The following is a 15,659-nucleotide window of genomic DNA, read 5'->3' as shown; positions in this document are numbered from 1 at the left end:
CAGGCAGTGCAGGGATACAAAGGTTTATAAGAGAAGATTATGAACAACTGTACAACAATAAAATAGATAACCTGTAAGAAATGGACAGATTCTTAGAAAAGTTCAATCTTCCCAAACTGAACTAGGAAGAATTAGAAAATATGAACAATTCAATTACAAGCACTGAACTTGAAACTGTGATTAAAAAAAAAAAAAAAACCTCCCCAAAAAACAAAAGCCCAGGACCAGATGGCTGAACAGGAGAATTATATCAAACAATTAGAGAAGAGCTAATGCCTATCATTCTAAATCTCTTTCAAAAATGTGAAGAAGAAGGAAAATTTCCAAATATTTTCTACAAGGCCACAATCATCCTGATACCAAAACCAGACAAAGACAACACACAAAAAAGAAAACTACAGGCTAATATCTCTGATAAGCATAGATGCAAAAATCCTCAACACAATTTTAGCAATCAGAATTCAGCAGAACATCAAAAAACTCATACACCATTATCAAGTTGGGTTTATTCCAGAGATGCAAGGATTCTTCAGTATATGCAAATCAATCAATGTGATACACCTTATTGACAAATTGAAAGATAAAAGCCGTATGATAAACTCAATAGATGCAGAAAAAAGCCTTTGATAGAAAGCCTTTTAATCAGTACCCATTTATGATTAAAACTCTTTAAATAATGTATATAGAAGGAAACTACCTCAACATTGTAAAGGGCATATGTGATAAGCCTAAAGCAAACATTATTCTCAATGGTGAAAAACTGAAAGCATTTCCCCTAAGATCAGGGTCAAGACAAGGGTGTCCACTTTCACCAATATTATTCAACATAGTTCTGGAAGTAAACATAGTTCAGCAATCAGAAAAGAAAAATAAATAAAAGGGTTTCAGATTGGAAAGAAAAAGTAATGCTCTCACTATTTGCAGATGACATGATACTGTACATAGAAAACCCCAAAGATACTATAAGAGTATTACTAGAGCAAATCAGTGAATTTAGCAAAGTTTCAGGATAGAAAATCAATATACAGAAATCACTTGCATTTTATATATGAACAATGAAAAACTAGAAAGAGAAATTAAGGGATCAATTCCATTTGCATTGCAACAAAAATAATTATATATCTAGGAATAAACTTACCTGAGGAGACAAAAGAACTGTACATGAAAAATTATAAGACATTAAAGAAAGACATCAAAGACTACATAAACTGATGAAGACATATTCCATGTTTCTGGGCAGGAAGAATCAATATTGTGAAAATGACTATACTACCAACACAATCTACAGATTCAATGTGATTGTTTTCAACTTACCAATGGCATTTTTCACAGATCTAGAACAAAATATTTCATAATTCATATGGAAACACAAAAGACCCCAAACTGCCACAACAGTCTTGAGAAAGAAGAATGGAGCTGGAAGAATCAACCTTCCTGACTTCAGATTATACTATAAAGCTACAGACATCAAGGCAATATGATAATGACACTAAAACAGATATATAGACCAATGGAACAAGATAAAAAGCCCATAAATAAACCCATGCACCTTGGGTATCTTATTTTTGACAAAGGAGGCAAGAATATACAACAGGGCAAAGACAGCTTCTTCAATAAATGGTGCTGAGAAAACTGGACAGCTACATGTAAAGAATGAAATTAGAACACTTTCTAACACCATACACAAAGATAAACTCAAAATGGAATAAAAACCTAAATGTAAGACCAGAAACTATAAAACTCTTACAGGAAAACATAGAACAGTCGATGACATAACGAAGCAAGATTCTCTATGACCCACCTCCTAGAGTAACGGAAATTTAAAAAAAAAGTAAACAAGTGAGATCTGGTTAAACTTAAAAGCTTTTGCACAGCAAATAAAACTTTAAGCTAGGTGAAACAATAACCCTCAGAATGGAGAAAATAATGACAATGAAGAAACTGACAAAGGATTAATTTCCAAAATATACAAGCAGCTCATGCAACTCAATACCAGAAAAATATATAACCGAATCAAAAAGTGGGAAAAAGACCTAAACAGACATTTCTCAAAGAAGACATACAGAAGGTTAAGAAACATAGAAAAGATGCTCAACATTGCTGTTTATTAGGGAAATGCAAATCAAAACTTCAGTGAGATATCCCCTCACACTGGTCAGAATGTCCTTCTTCAAAAAGTCTACAAACAGTAAACGCTGGAGAGGGTGGGAAGAAAAGGGAATGCTCTTGCACTGTTGGTGGGAATGTAAATTGATACAGCTGCTATGGAAGACGGTATGAGATTCTTTAAAAAACTCGGAATAAAACCATCACATGACCCAGCAATCCCACTCCTAGGCATATACCCTGAGGAAACCAAAATTGAAAAAGACACATATATCCCACTGTTTTTTACAGCACTATTTACACTAGTTAGAACATGGAAGTGACCTAGATGTCCACTGACAGATGATTGGACATGGGAGTTATGGTACATATACCCGATTGAATATTGCTTATCCATAAAAATGAACATATTTGAGTCAGTTCTAAAGAGGTGGATGAACCTAGAGCCTACTATAAAGAGTGAAGTCAGTCAGAAAGAGAAAGATAAATACCATATTTAATGCATATATATGGAATCTAGGAAAATGCAACTGAAGAATTTATTTACAGGGCAGCAATGGAGATACAGACATATAGTATAGAATTACTGACATGCGGAGAGGGGGAGATATATGGAAAGAGTAACACGGAAACTTATATTACCATATGTAAAATAGATAGCCCACAGGAATTTGCTGTATGGCTCAGGAAACTCAAACAGGAGCTCTATATCAACCTAGAGGGATGGGATGGGCAGAGAGATGGGAGGGAGGTTCCAAAGGGAGGGGATGTATACATACCTATGGCTGATTCATACTAAGGTTTGACAGGAAACAACAAAATTCTGTAAAGCAATTTTCCTTCAATAAAAAAATTAATTTTTAAAAAATGAATGGAATACTGCCATTTGCAGCAATATGGGTGGTTCTGGAGATAATCATACTAAGTCAGGTAAGTCAGACAGAGGAAGACAAGTATCACATTATATGTGAAATCTTAAATATCTTGACAGAAAAGACCTTATCTACAGAACGGAAACAGACTCATGAACGTAGAAAATGAACTTATGGTTACTGGGGAGAAGAGATAGGGACAGGGATAGATTGGAGCTTGAAACTGACATGTACATTCTGCTATATTTAGAACAGATAGCCAGTAGATCCGTACCATGTATCCCAAGGAACCGTGCTCAATATTCTGTGATAACTTCAATGGAAAAATAACTTGAAAATAATAGAAAGTAAATAAACTAATACAATGCAAATAATTTAATTGAAAATGATCAAAGGATACGAATAAATATTTTTCCAAGGATAAATTGTCAACAGGTTGCTGACTAAAGTCCGTCTAGTTAAGGCTATAGTTTTTCCTGTGGTCATGTATGGAGATGAGAGTTGGACTGTGAAGAAGGCTGAGCGCTGAAGAATTGATGCTTTTGAACTGTGGTGTTGGAGAAGACTCTTGAGAGTCCCTTGGACTGCAAGGAGATCCAACCAATCCATTATGAAGGAGATCAGCCCTGGGATTTCTTTGGAAGGAATGATGCTAAAGCTGAAACTCCAGCACTTTGGCCACCTCATGCGAAGAGCTGACTCATTGGAAAAGACTCTGATGCTGGGAGGGATTGGGAGCAGGAGGAGAAGGGGACAACAGAAGATGAGATATTTGGATAGCATCACCAACTCGATGGACATGAGTTTGAGTAAGCTCCAGGAGACGGTAAAGGACAGGGAAGCCTGGTGTGCTGTAGTCCATAGGATTGCAAAGAGTGAAACATGACTGAGTAACTGAACAATGGCAAACATATTGTATAATTTAACATTTTTATGAGACTAAATCTTAAATATTCTCATTATGGCAGCAACAATAAAAATGATAACCATGTGAGATGAAAGATGTGCAAATTAACCTTATTTAATAAAAAAAAATTATCACATATTCATGTACCAAATCATCACATTGCATTGCACCTTAAATTAAGGCTTTGCTAATTATGTATGATTAAAACTTGGGGGGGGAGGGAAGCATATGATTCATGACAGCATTAAGGATTTTTGTCACAAAAGCAACATAGCAATTATAGGATATATGTATATTATGTAAATTCAGTTCTGTGCTATGTTGTAGAAGTAGAACAAACAGCTTATAATGGATATTATGCAAAGACATGGGATCATGGAATTTTATGGACTGTATATATAAAAAACTGATCGATTGTTCTTTAAGTTGGTATGAAATAAAATAAAACATTTTGTTCATTTACAAATGAGTGAAACTGAAATTGAGCCCTAAAACTGAGTTTCACTACTTAGTGTTATGATTAATCTCTCTATTCAAAGCATCATTTCATCTCTTCTCCCCTCTGACCTGTACTAGATAAACACTGTCAACCAGAGTCAGATGACTGTTGCCAATGAAATTGGTACTGTACTTTTACATTTGTAAAAGTCCTGTTGTCAGTATTATCATTAATATAAAACCCCAGTTCATTCTTTCTTTCTTTCTTGTTTTTTCATTAGGAAAGGATAACAAATCCCTGATCTGTGAAACACCTGGCCTGGGACTTAGAAACCAGAGACATTCTGTCTCCTGAAACTATGGTAAAGAAGTGTCACAAGACAAGACTTAACTCAACTTCGTTGTTCTTCCCCTTAAAAAATGTCTCTAACACAAAGACTTAGATGGAGTGGGTATGAGACTGGTCTTCCACCCCATTGCATGATGTCTTGCAAATAAATACTTACTTTGCTGCAAACACCCCATGTCAGAGCTTGACTTTCAGAGTCATGGGTATCAGCAGGCTTTGGTTACAGAATGAAAGTCTAGACTAGATGCCACCAAGTAGTTGTATTTCAATTAAAAGCCAATATACCCTTCCCCCAGATGATTACTCCTTGGAAGAAAAGTTATGACCAACCTAGATAGTATATTCAAAAGCAGAGAGATTACTTTGCCAACTAAGGTCCATCTAGTCAAGTCTACCGTTTTTCCTGTGGTCATGTATGGATGTGAGAGTTGGACTGTGATGAAGGCTGAGCTCCAAAGAACTGATGTTTTTGAACTGTGGTGCTGGAGAAGACTTTTGAGTCCCTTGAACTGCAAGGAGATCCAACCAGTCCATTCTGAAAGAGATCAGCCCTGAGATTTTTTTGGAAGGAATGATGCTAAAGCTGAAACTCCAATACTTTGGCCACCTCATGCGAATAGTTGATTCATTGGAAAAGACTCTGATGCTGGGAGGGATTGGGGGCAGGAAGAGAAGGGGACGACAGAGGATGAGATGGCTGGATGGCATCACTGACTCGATGGACGTGAGTCTGAGTGAACTCTGTGAGTTGGTGTTGGACAGGGAGGCCTGACGCGCTGTGATTCATGGGGTCGCAAAGAGTCGGACACGACTGAGCGACTGAAATGAACTGAACTGAACTGAACTGAACACTAAAAGTGTTCAATCTGTCTTTTTCTCAAAGAAACATTTCTGTCCTGGTCTTTTTGAGAAGCTCTTTTCTTGTATCTGCATTTTATTAAAAATGACTGACCTAGCAAAGAGGGAAAGATAACACATTTTAAAGATATAAATGAAGTTCTACATTTCTTTAAATTTAGGAAATAGAAGTAATATTCAAATATTATAAGGTTGAGCATTATTTTCTTAAAGAATAATTAACTGTTCTCTACAAGGAAGCCTGAAGCATCAGAAAATCACTGACTAAAATCTTCAGAGAGAGATTTTTCAGAGCCTTATCAATAATAAAGACAAACATATAGGCAACTTCACTAACAGCTTTTAATTAAGTAAATATTAATTATCTACAGTGAGTCCAACCACACTTAACAGTATAGGCTCCATCAGTGGTTTTAACCATTCTTAGAGATTTTTTAAATTTTTATTTGTATTGGTTTACAATATAACATTGCTTTACAATGTTGCATTAGCTTCTGCTGTACAAAGAAGCAGGTCAGCTATAAGTATACACATACCCTTTCCTTCTTGGACCTCTTTCCCAGCCCCACTACCCCATTCTGTCCACCCAGGTTAGAAGAGACCACTGAGCTGAAATTCCTGTGCTTGATAGCAAGTTCCCACTAGCTGTGTTACATGCGGGAGTGTATATAAGTCAGTCTTCATCTCCCAGTTTGTCCCACCTGTCCACATGTCCACATGTCCATTCTTCACATCTGCATCTGTATTCCTGACCTGGAAATAGGTTCATCATAACAAATTTTTTTCTAGATTCCACATTTATGCATTAATGTATGATATTTGGTTTTCTCTTTCTGACTTATTTCACTCTGGATGGCAGATTATGTGGCCATTCACATCTCTAGAAAGGACTCAATTTTATTCTTTTTAAAAGTTGAGTAATATATCGGTGCATACATGTATCACATCTTCTTTATCTATTCATCTATCATTGGACACTTAGGTTGTTGCCAAGTACTGGATATTATAATTAGTTCTGCAGTGAACATTGGGGTACATGTGTCATTTTGAATTATGGTTTTCTCAGGGTATTCAAGGCATAAGCCCTGTACAGAGATTGTTGGGTCTTATTGTAGTTCTATGTTTAGTTTCTAAAGGATAATTTACGCTGTTCTCCACAGTGACTGTCTCAATTTACACTTCTAACAACAGTTCAAGAGGGTTCCCTTTTCTTTATACTCTCTCCAGCATTTACTGTTTGCAGGTTTTTTTTTTTTTTTTTTTTTTTTTTTTTGATAATGGCCATTCTGACTGGTATGAAGTCATACCTCATTATAGTTTTGATTTTCACTTCTCTAATAAACAGTGACTATTTCTAATAAATAGCAGACAAGATGGTGGAGTAGAAGGAAATGCGCTTATCTTCTTCTTTGAGAACTCCAAAATTGGAACTTGCTGCTGAACAACCATCCACAGGAGAATGTTGGATCTCACCAAAAACAGATACTCAACATAAAAGGACAAAGGAGCAGCTCCATCAGGATGGTTCAGTTCAGTTCAGTCTCTCAGCTGTGTCCGATTGTTTGTTACCCCATGAAACGCAGCACACCAGGCCTCCCTGTCCATCACCAACACCTGGAGTTTACCCAAACTCATGTGTATTGAGTTGGTGATGTCATCCAACCATCTCATCCTCTGTCATCCCCTTCTCCCCACCCCCCCACTGCCAAATCTTTCCCAGAATCAGGAACTTTTCGGATAAGTCAGCTCTTCACATCGGGTGGCCAAAGTATAGGAGTTTCAGCTTCAACATCAGTCCTTCCAATGAACACCTGGGACTAATCTCCTTTAGGATGGACTGGTTGGATCTCCTTGAAGTCCTAGGGACTCTTAAGAGTCTTCTCCAACACCACAGTTCAAAAGCATCAATTCTGCGCTCAACTTTCTTCACAGTCCAACTCTCACAGCCGTACATGAAAACTGGAGAAACCATAGCCTTGATTAGATGGAACTTTGTTGACAAAGTAATGTCTCTGCTTTTTAATATGCTGTCTAAGTTGGTCATAACTTTCCTTCGAAGGAGTAAGCGTCTTTTAATTTCATGGCTGCAATCACCATCTGCAGTGATTTTAGAGCCCCCCAAAGTAAAGTCAGCCGCTATTTCCACCATTTCTCCATCTATTTGCCATGAAGTGATGGGACCGGATGCCATGATCTTAGTTTTCTGAATGTTAAGCTTTAAGCCAACTTTTTCACTCTCCTCTTTCACTTTCAACAAGAGGCTCTTTAGTTCTTCTTCACTTTATGCCATAAGGATGGTGACATCTGCATATCTGAGGTTATTGATATTTCTCCTGGAAGTCTTGATTCCAGCTTGTGCTAGGAGGGGCAAAAAAAAAAAAAAAAACAATATCTGCCAGAGATGCTCAGAGAGCTCAAACAAAACCTTATGTGCACCAGGAGACCTGACAGAGACTGAGCCAGACCTGCCTTTGAGTGTTTGAATGTCTCCTGCAGAAGGACAGGTCAGCGGTGACCTGTTGCAGGGGTAGGGTCGCTGGGTGCAGCAGACCTGGGTGTGGCATAAGCCCTCTTGGAGGAGGTCTCCATTAACTCCACCATAGAGTTGCCAAGCAGATGACCCACAAACTGCAGAACAATTATATCAAATAGATTCTTACACTGTTAGAAAGTTCTAAGGCCCACAACAAATTTCCTAACCTAGGGATCTGGCAAAAGGACTGAAATCCTCAGGGAATTTGACTTTGGAGGCTAATGGGATTTAATTACACATCTTCCACAGGACTGGGGAAAAAGACTCTTGGAGGGCACAAACAAAACCTTGTGTGCACCAGGGGCCAGGAGAAAGGAGCAGTGACCCCGCAGGAAACTGACCCAGACTTGCCTGTGAATGTGCAGGAATGGAGGCATGGGTCAACCCATGGAGGGAACACAGCCTAGCCCATCAATAGAAAACTAGATTAAAGATTTACTGAACATGGCCTGCCAATGAGAATAAGATCCATTTCCCCCCACAGTAAGTCTCTTATCCTATTCATCAGAGGGCAAGCAGAAGGAAAACCACAATCACAGAAAACTAACCAAACTGATCACACAGAACAGAGCCTTGTCTAACTCAGTGAAACCATGAGCCATACCATGTAGGATGGGTCATGGTGGAGAGTTCTGACAAACAGTGGCTTACTAGAGAAGGGAATGGTAAACCACTTCAGTATTGTTGCCTTGAGAACTCCATCAACAGTATGAAAGGTAAAAAGATGTAACACTGAAAGATGAACTCCCTAGTTCAGTAGGTGTCCAATATGCTACTGGAGATCAGTGGAGAAATAACACCAGAAAGAATGGAGAGAAAGAGCCAAAGTGAAAACAACACCCAGAGTGGATGTGGCTGGTGATGGAAGTAAAGTTCGATGCTGTAAAGAACAATATTTCATAGTAACTTGGAATGTTAGGTCCATGAATTAAGGGAATCTGGAAGTGGTCAAACAGAAGATGGTGAGAGTAAACATTGACATTTTAGGAATCAGTGAAATAAAGTGGGTGCATTTAATTCAAATGATCATTTTATCTACTACTGTGGGCAAGAACACCTTAGAAGAAATGGAGTACCCCCTCATAATCAACAAAGAGTCCGAAACACAGTATTTTGCTGCAATCTCAAAAATGAAAGAAAGATCTCTGTTCATTTCCAAGGCAAATCATTCAATATCACAGTAATCCAAGTCCATACCACAACCACTAATGCCAAAGCTGAAGTCGAATGGTTCTATGATGACCCCCAGACCTTCTAGAACTAACACTAACAAAAGAAACCTTTTTCATCACAGGGGACTGGAATGCAAAATTAGGAAGTCAAGAGACACCTGGAATAACAGGCAAGTTTACCCTTGGAGTACAAAATAAAGCAGGGTAAAGGCTAACAAAATTCTGTGAAGAGAACCCACTGATCATAGCAAACACTCTCTTTCAACAACACAAGTGACGACTTTACACATGGACATCACCAAATGATCAATATTAAAATCAGATTGATTATATTCTTTGTAGCAAATATAGATTAACCTCTATACAGTCAGCAAAAATAAGACCAGGAGCTGACTGTGGCTCAGATAATGAACTCCTTATTGCCAAATACAGACTTAAATTGAAGAAAGAAGGGAAAACTACTAGACCATTCAGGTACAAACTAAATCAAATCCCTTATGATTATACAGTGGAAGTGACAGATTCAAAGAATTAAATCTGACAGGGTGTCTGAAGAACTATGGACAGAGGTTTGTGACATTGTGCAGGAGGCAATGATCAAGACCATCCCCAAGAAAATAAATGCAAAAAGGTTGTCGGAGGTGGCCTTACAAATAGTTGAGAAAAGAAGAGAAACTAAAGGTAAAAGAGAAAAGGAAAGATATACCCATTTGAATGCTGAGTTCCAAAGAATAGCAAGGAGTGATAAGAAAACCTTCCTCAGTGATCAATGCAAATTGATCTAAAGAAAAAAAAAAAAAAAAGAATAAGAAAGACCAGAGATTTCTTCAAGAAAATCAGAGATACTGAAGGAATATTTCATTCAAAGATGGCAACAATAAAGGACAGAAATTGTATGGACATAACAGAAGTAGAAGTTATTAAGAAAAGGTGGCAAGAATACACAGAAGTATACAAAAAAATATCTTCATGACCCAGATAACCATGATGGTGTGATCACTCACCTAGAGCCAGACATCCTGGAGTCCAACATCAAGTGGGTCTTAGGAAGTATCAGCATGAACAAAGCTACTGGAGGTGATAGAATTCCAGCTGAACCATTTCAAGTCCTAAAAGATGATGCTGTGACAGCGCTGCACTCAATATGCCAGCAAATTTGGAAAACTGAACAGTGGCCACAGGACTGGAAAAGATGAATTTTCAATTCAATCACAAAGAAAGGCAATTCTAAACAATGTTCAAGTTGCCGCACAATTGCACTCATCTCACATGCTAGCAAAGTAATACTCAAAATTCTCCAAGCCAGATTTCAACAGTACGTGAACTATGAACTTTCAGATGTTCAAGCTAGATTTAGACAAGGCAGAGGAACCAGATGTCAAACTGCCAACACCTTTTGGATCATTAAAAAAGCAAGAGAGTTCCAGAAAAAAACATCTACTTCTGCTTTATTGATTATGTCAAACCCTTTGACTGTGTAAATCACAACAAACCATGGAAAATTCTTAAAGAGATGGGAATACCTAACCACCTGACCTGTCCCTTGAGAAATATGTATGCAGGTCAAGAAGCAACAGTTAGAACTAGGCATGGAACAATCGGCTGGTTCCAAATTGGGAAAGGAATACATCAAGGCTGTATATTGTCACCCTGCTTATTTACCTTCTATTCAGAGTACACCATGGGAAATGCCAGCCTGGATGAAGCACAGGCTGGAATCAAGATTGCCAGGAGAAAATATTAATTACTTCAGATATGCAGATGACATCACCCTTATGGCAGAAAATGAAGAAAAACCAAAGAGCCTCTTGATGAAAGTGAAAGAAGAGTGAAAAAGCTGGCTTAAAACTCAACATTCAAAAACTAAGATCATGGCATCCGGTCCCATCACTTCATGGCAAATAGATGGGGACACAATGGAGACAGTAACAGTCTTTATGTTCTTGGGATCCAAAATCAGTGCAGATGGTGACTGCAGCTGGTGACTGCAGCCATGAAATTAAAAGACACTTGCTTCTTGGAAGAAAATCTATGACAAAACTAGACAACATATTAAAAAGCAGAGGCATTCCTTTGCTGACAAAAATCTATCTACTCAAAGCTATGTTTTTTTCCAGTAGTCATATATGGTGTGAGAGTTGGACTATAAAGAAAGCTGAGGGTCAAAGAATTGATGCTTTTGAACTGTGGTGTTTTAGAAGACTCTTGACAGTCCCTTGGACTGCAAGGAGATCCAACCAGTTAATCCTAAAAGAAATCAATCCTGAGTATTCTTTGGAAGGACTGATGCTGAGGCTGAAACTCTAATAGTTTGGCTACCTTATGTGAAGAACTGACTGAAAAGAAAAAAAAAAAGACTCTGATGCTGGAAAAGATTGAAGGCATGAGGAAGAGGGGATGACAGAGGTTGAGATGGTTGGATGACATTAAGAACTTGATGGACTTGAGCAAGTTCCAGGAGTTGGTGATGGACAGAGAAACCTGGTGTGCTGCTTCCATGGGGTTACAAAGAGTCAGACATGACTGAGCAACTGAACTGAATTGTTAGTTACTTTATAATGTTGTGTTAGTTAATTCTGTACACCAAAGTGAGCTAGCTATGTATGCATATATCCCCTCTCTTCTGGATCCCTTTCCCATTTAGGTCAGCACACTAACTTTTAATTTCAAGTTTTTAAGAAGCTGAGTTGGTACTATGATATGATTTATTAAAATAAATAAAATATATTCATTATTATTTAAGAGGGCAATTTATATAGCAACACAAAGAAAGGAAAATAAAGATATGCTTAATCGGGCCTGATAGATATTTTTTATTCATTGATGTATAGGAAATTCAGGAACTAATAGTAAAGGAGTGTATTAGGATAATCATCTCTTTGTTTACATATTTACTGGTAACGTAGGTTTACAAATTTCAATGGACCTAATCTGTTTCAGTTTTAAATATTTACTATTGCCAATTAAGACTTTTGTCAGTCAAATGGTCACATAAAAGTGCATGTTAAATTCAGCCTTTGCTCGTGCTTTAAGTGAAATTTATGAAGGAAAAAGTAACTTTCCTAATTGTTAAGCTATTTTGTTATTAGAGAGAAAGCGAGTACCCTAGTTCTTCTTTACCTTTCAAAGATGGACTATTATAAGTCTGAGTAATAAAAAAAAAAAAAAAAAAAAAGCAAAGAAGACAAGGCTCTAGAAAATGCATTAAGGGGAACCAATTATCTGCCAGAACATCTTGAATACTGGGTAGTTCACTGTGTCAATAAAAACATAACCACATCTCAAAGAATTTTCTTTTATTACAGTGGTTACAAATCTATGTGAAAGACTTACACAGAATCAAAATATTCCTGCTATGTTTCTCTATTACCAGTCTGAGTTCTTTACACCATTTTTACTCTAATTACTACAAAATAGTAGGAAAGTTTGGGATCGAGTTAATTTCTACAAATTTGCTTTCCTCTAATATTTTGACTCTGATATGTCCTTCATGCCATGTTTACATAGATTTGAGAGACTAAAATTTACTATTCTAAGGTAATCTTTAAATTTTTACTTTATTTCATTCTTTACCCTTTTAATTACTACTGCAAATTCAGGTTGTATGGCAATACTGTTTTCATGGTATTTGAAAAGAGGAAAGTCTTTATATAAGAAGATGTCAGTTTGATTATCTGTTAATCTGAACTTAGAAAATAAAGCTTGCTTAAATATGTGTTGGAAGATCCTAAGAAAGAAAAGCAATAGTACCAGGGAGAAGCTGTTCTGAATTTGTACCAATAGCTAACTTTTGTGCTGTCAGACTCAATATCTAAACAAAGCAAACGACCCAATCAAAAAATGGACAGAAAATCTAAACAGACATTCTCCAAAGAAGACGTACTGGCGACCAAAAAGTACTTGAACAGTTGCCAATATCACTACATGTTAGACAAAAGCAAATCAAAACTACAATGAGATTATCACCTCACAGCAGTCAGAGTGGCCAACATCAAAAAGTCTACAAACAATAAATACTAGGAAGGGTGTGAAGAAAACAGAACCCTCCTACACGGTCAGTGGGAATAGAAACTGGCACAGTCACTATGGAGAACAGCATGGTGATTTCTTCAAACACTAAAAATAGAGCTACCATGTGATCCAGCAACTTCACTCCTGGGAATTTATAGAGAAAGCATACTTAGTAAAGACACATGCACTCCAAAATGTATTACAGCACTATTTACAATAGGCAGGACATGATGGCAGCCTATACGCCAACTGAAAGGAGAATGGGTAAAGAAGATGTGATACGTACATGCAATGGAATACTACCCAGCCACAAAAGAATGAAATGATGCCATTTGCAGCAGCCTGGATGAACCTAGAGACTATCATACTACGTGAAACATCATACAGAAACTTATATGTACACCCGTGGCGGATTCATGTCAATGTATGGCAAAACCAATACAGTATTGTAAAGCAAAATTAAAAAAAAAAAAAAAAAGAAACATATGTGGAATCTTAAAACGTGATACAAATGAACTTATTTACAGAACAGAAACAGACTCACAGACATAGAAAACACAGTATAATGACCAAAGCGGAAAACTGAGAGTGAAGCATACATTAGGAGTTTGAGATTAATATATCACATGATTATATGTAAAGTAGATAATCGACAAGGACCTACTGTACATCACAGAACACTCTACTCAATACTTGTAGTAATCTAAATAGGGAAATAATCTGAAAGAAAAAATGGATATATGTATATGTATTGGACTCCAGTAATGTTGCCCGGGAAATTTCATGGACAGAGAGGACTGGCGGGCTATAGTCCCTGGAGTCGCAGAGCTGAACATGACTGAGCACACAGCACATGTACGTGTATATGTATAACTGAATCACTTTGTTGTACACCTGAAACTACCACTGTATTTTAAATCAATTGCACTCCAATATAAAGTTAAAAAATACAGTAGTGAAGTAAAAGTTGCTTGGTCATCATGTCTGACTCTTTGCAACCCCATGGACTGTACAGTCTATGGAATTCTCCAGGCCAGAATACTGGAATGGGTAGCCATTCTCATCTCCAGGGGATCTTCCCAACCCAAAGATTGAATCCAGGTCTCTCACCTTTCAGGCAGATTCTTTGCCAGCTGACCCCAGGGAAGCACAAAAATACAATAATATCTGTAATGATTAAATGAACAGGTTAAATGTTGGAATTATAGCTTTTGCAGATAATTCTCATAATTTTGTGTTCTTACATCTAACATTTGACATTTCTCCCAAGAATCATTTGGAAAGTAAATAAGTTTTTATATAATTCTGAAATATATAATTAAACTGATTATCAAGATATGTCCCTTTGTAGTATTCAATAGAGAAAGCAAAAGTTGTAAGTAATTGAGAACTGCCAATTTATTTTATTAGGAACCACAATGCTATGAGACTTTCTATTTTGTTTTATTCTAAAAGTTGCAATAAATAGTAAGAATAACTTTAGAATTTCATATACATTCAAAATTGTACATGATTTGCTACTTTTACTGTGAACTGTAGAGCATTAAAGGAATCTGTGGATATTAGTGATGCCTGCACAGTCTGTGTTATGTATTGTGGTCTATTCAAATCTCCTTGACCTCAGAAAATAATTTTGGTTTTGTTTTCTATAGAGAGAAAAAGTAGAGGGACAAAGCCTTTAAATTGTATTCCAAATGGTGGTGGCTTAGTGTTTTATTTTCAAAATGATTTCACTATTGTTACTCTGTGATAATACTATTTTGAAATTCTCTGATGCAATATTTTTTTTGGGGAATATCCTTGTGTGACAAACCTAGACTGTGTGCTGAAAACCAAAGACATTACTCTTCCAACAAAGTTATGTATAGTCAAAGCTATTCTTTCCAGTGGTCACATACATTTGTGAGAGCTGGATTGTAAAGAAGGCAGAATGCCTAAGAATTGATGTTTATGAACTGTGGTGCTATAGAAGACTCCTGAGAGTCCCTTGGGCAGCAAGGAGATCAAACTAGTCAGTCTTAAGGGAAATCAACTCTGAATACTCATTAGAAGGATTAATGTTGAAGCTGAAGCTCCAGTGTTTTGGTCATCTGATGTGAACAGCCAACTCATTGGAAAAGTCCCTGATGCTGGGAAATATTGAGAGCAGAAAGAAAAGAGGGTGTCAGAAGATAAGATGGCTAGATAACATCACCAATGCAATGGACGGAAACTTGGGCAAACTTTGGGAGATGGTGAGGGACAGGGAGGCCTGGTCTGCCAACTGGCTGACTGAACAACAATCCTTGTGTGAAATTATAGTCACTGACCATAGAAACATCTTTTTTTATCATCACTTATCCTTCTGCTCTACTAAGAAAAAGAGTGATTCCCATAAAACAAAATTATATACTAAATTTAATTTAAAAATTCA

The 15,659-nt window shown here is 37.1% G+C and overlaps 1 pseudogene; it reads left to right on the top strand.

Moving 5' to 3' along the window:
- On the top strand, nt 8,829-9,704 carry LOC108638241 (annotated as a pseudogene).

This window comes from Capra hircus, chromosome 19 (genome assembly GCF_001704415.2).
Source record: "Capra hircus breed San Clemente chromosome 19, ASM170441v1, whole genome shotgun sequence".
Taxonomy (NCBI): Eukaryota; Metazoa; Chordata; class Mammalia; order Artiodactyla; family Bovidae; genus Capra; species Capra hircus.
This window is presented reverse-complemented; position numbering and strand designations above follow the sequence as displayed.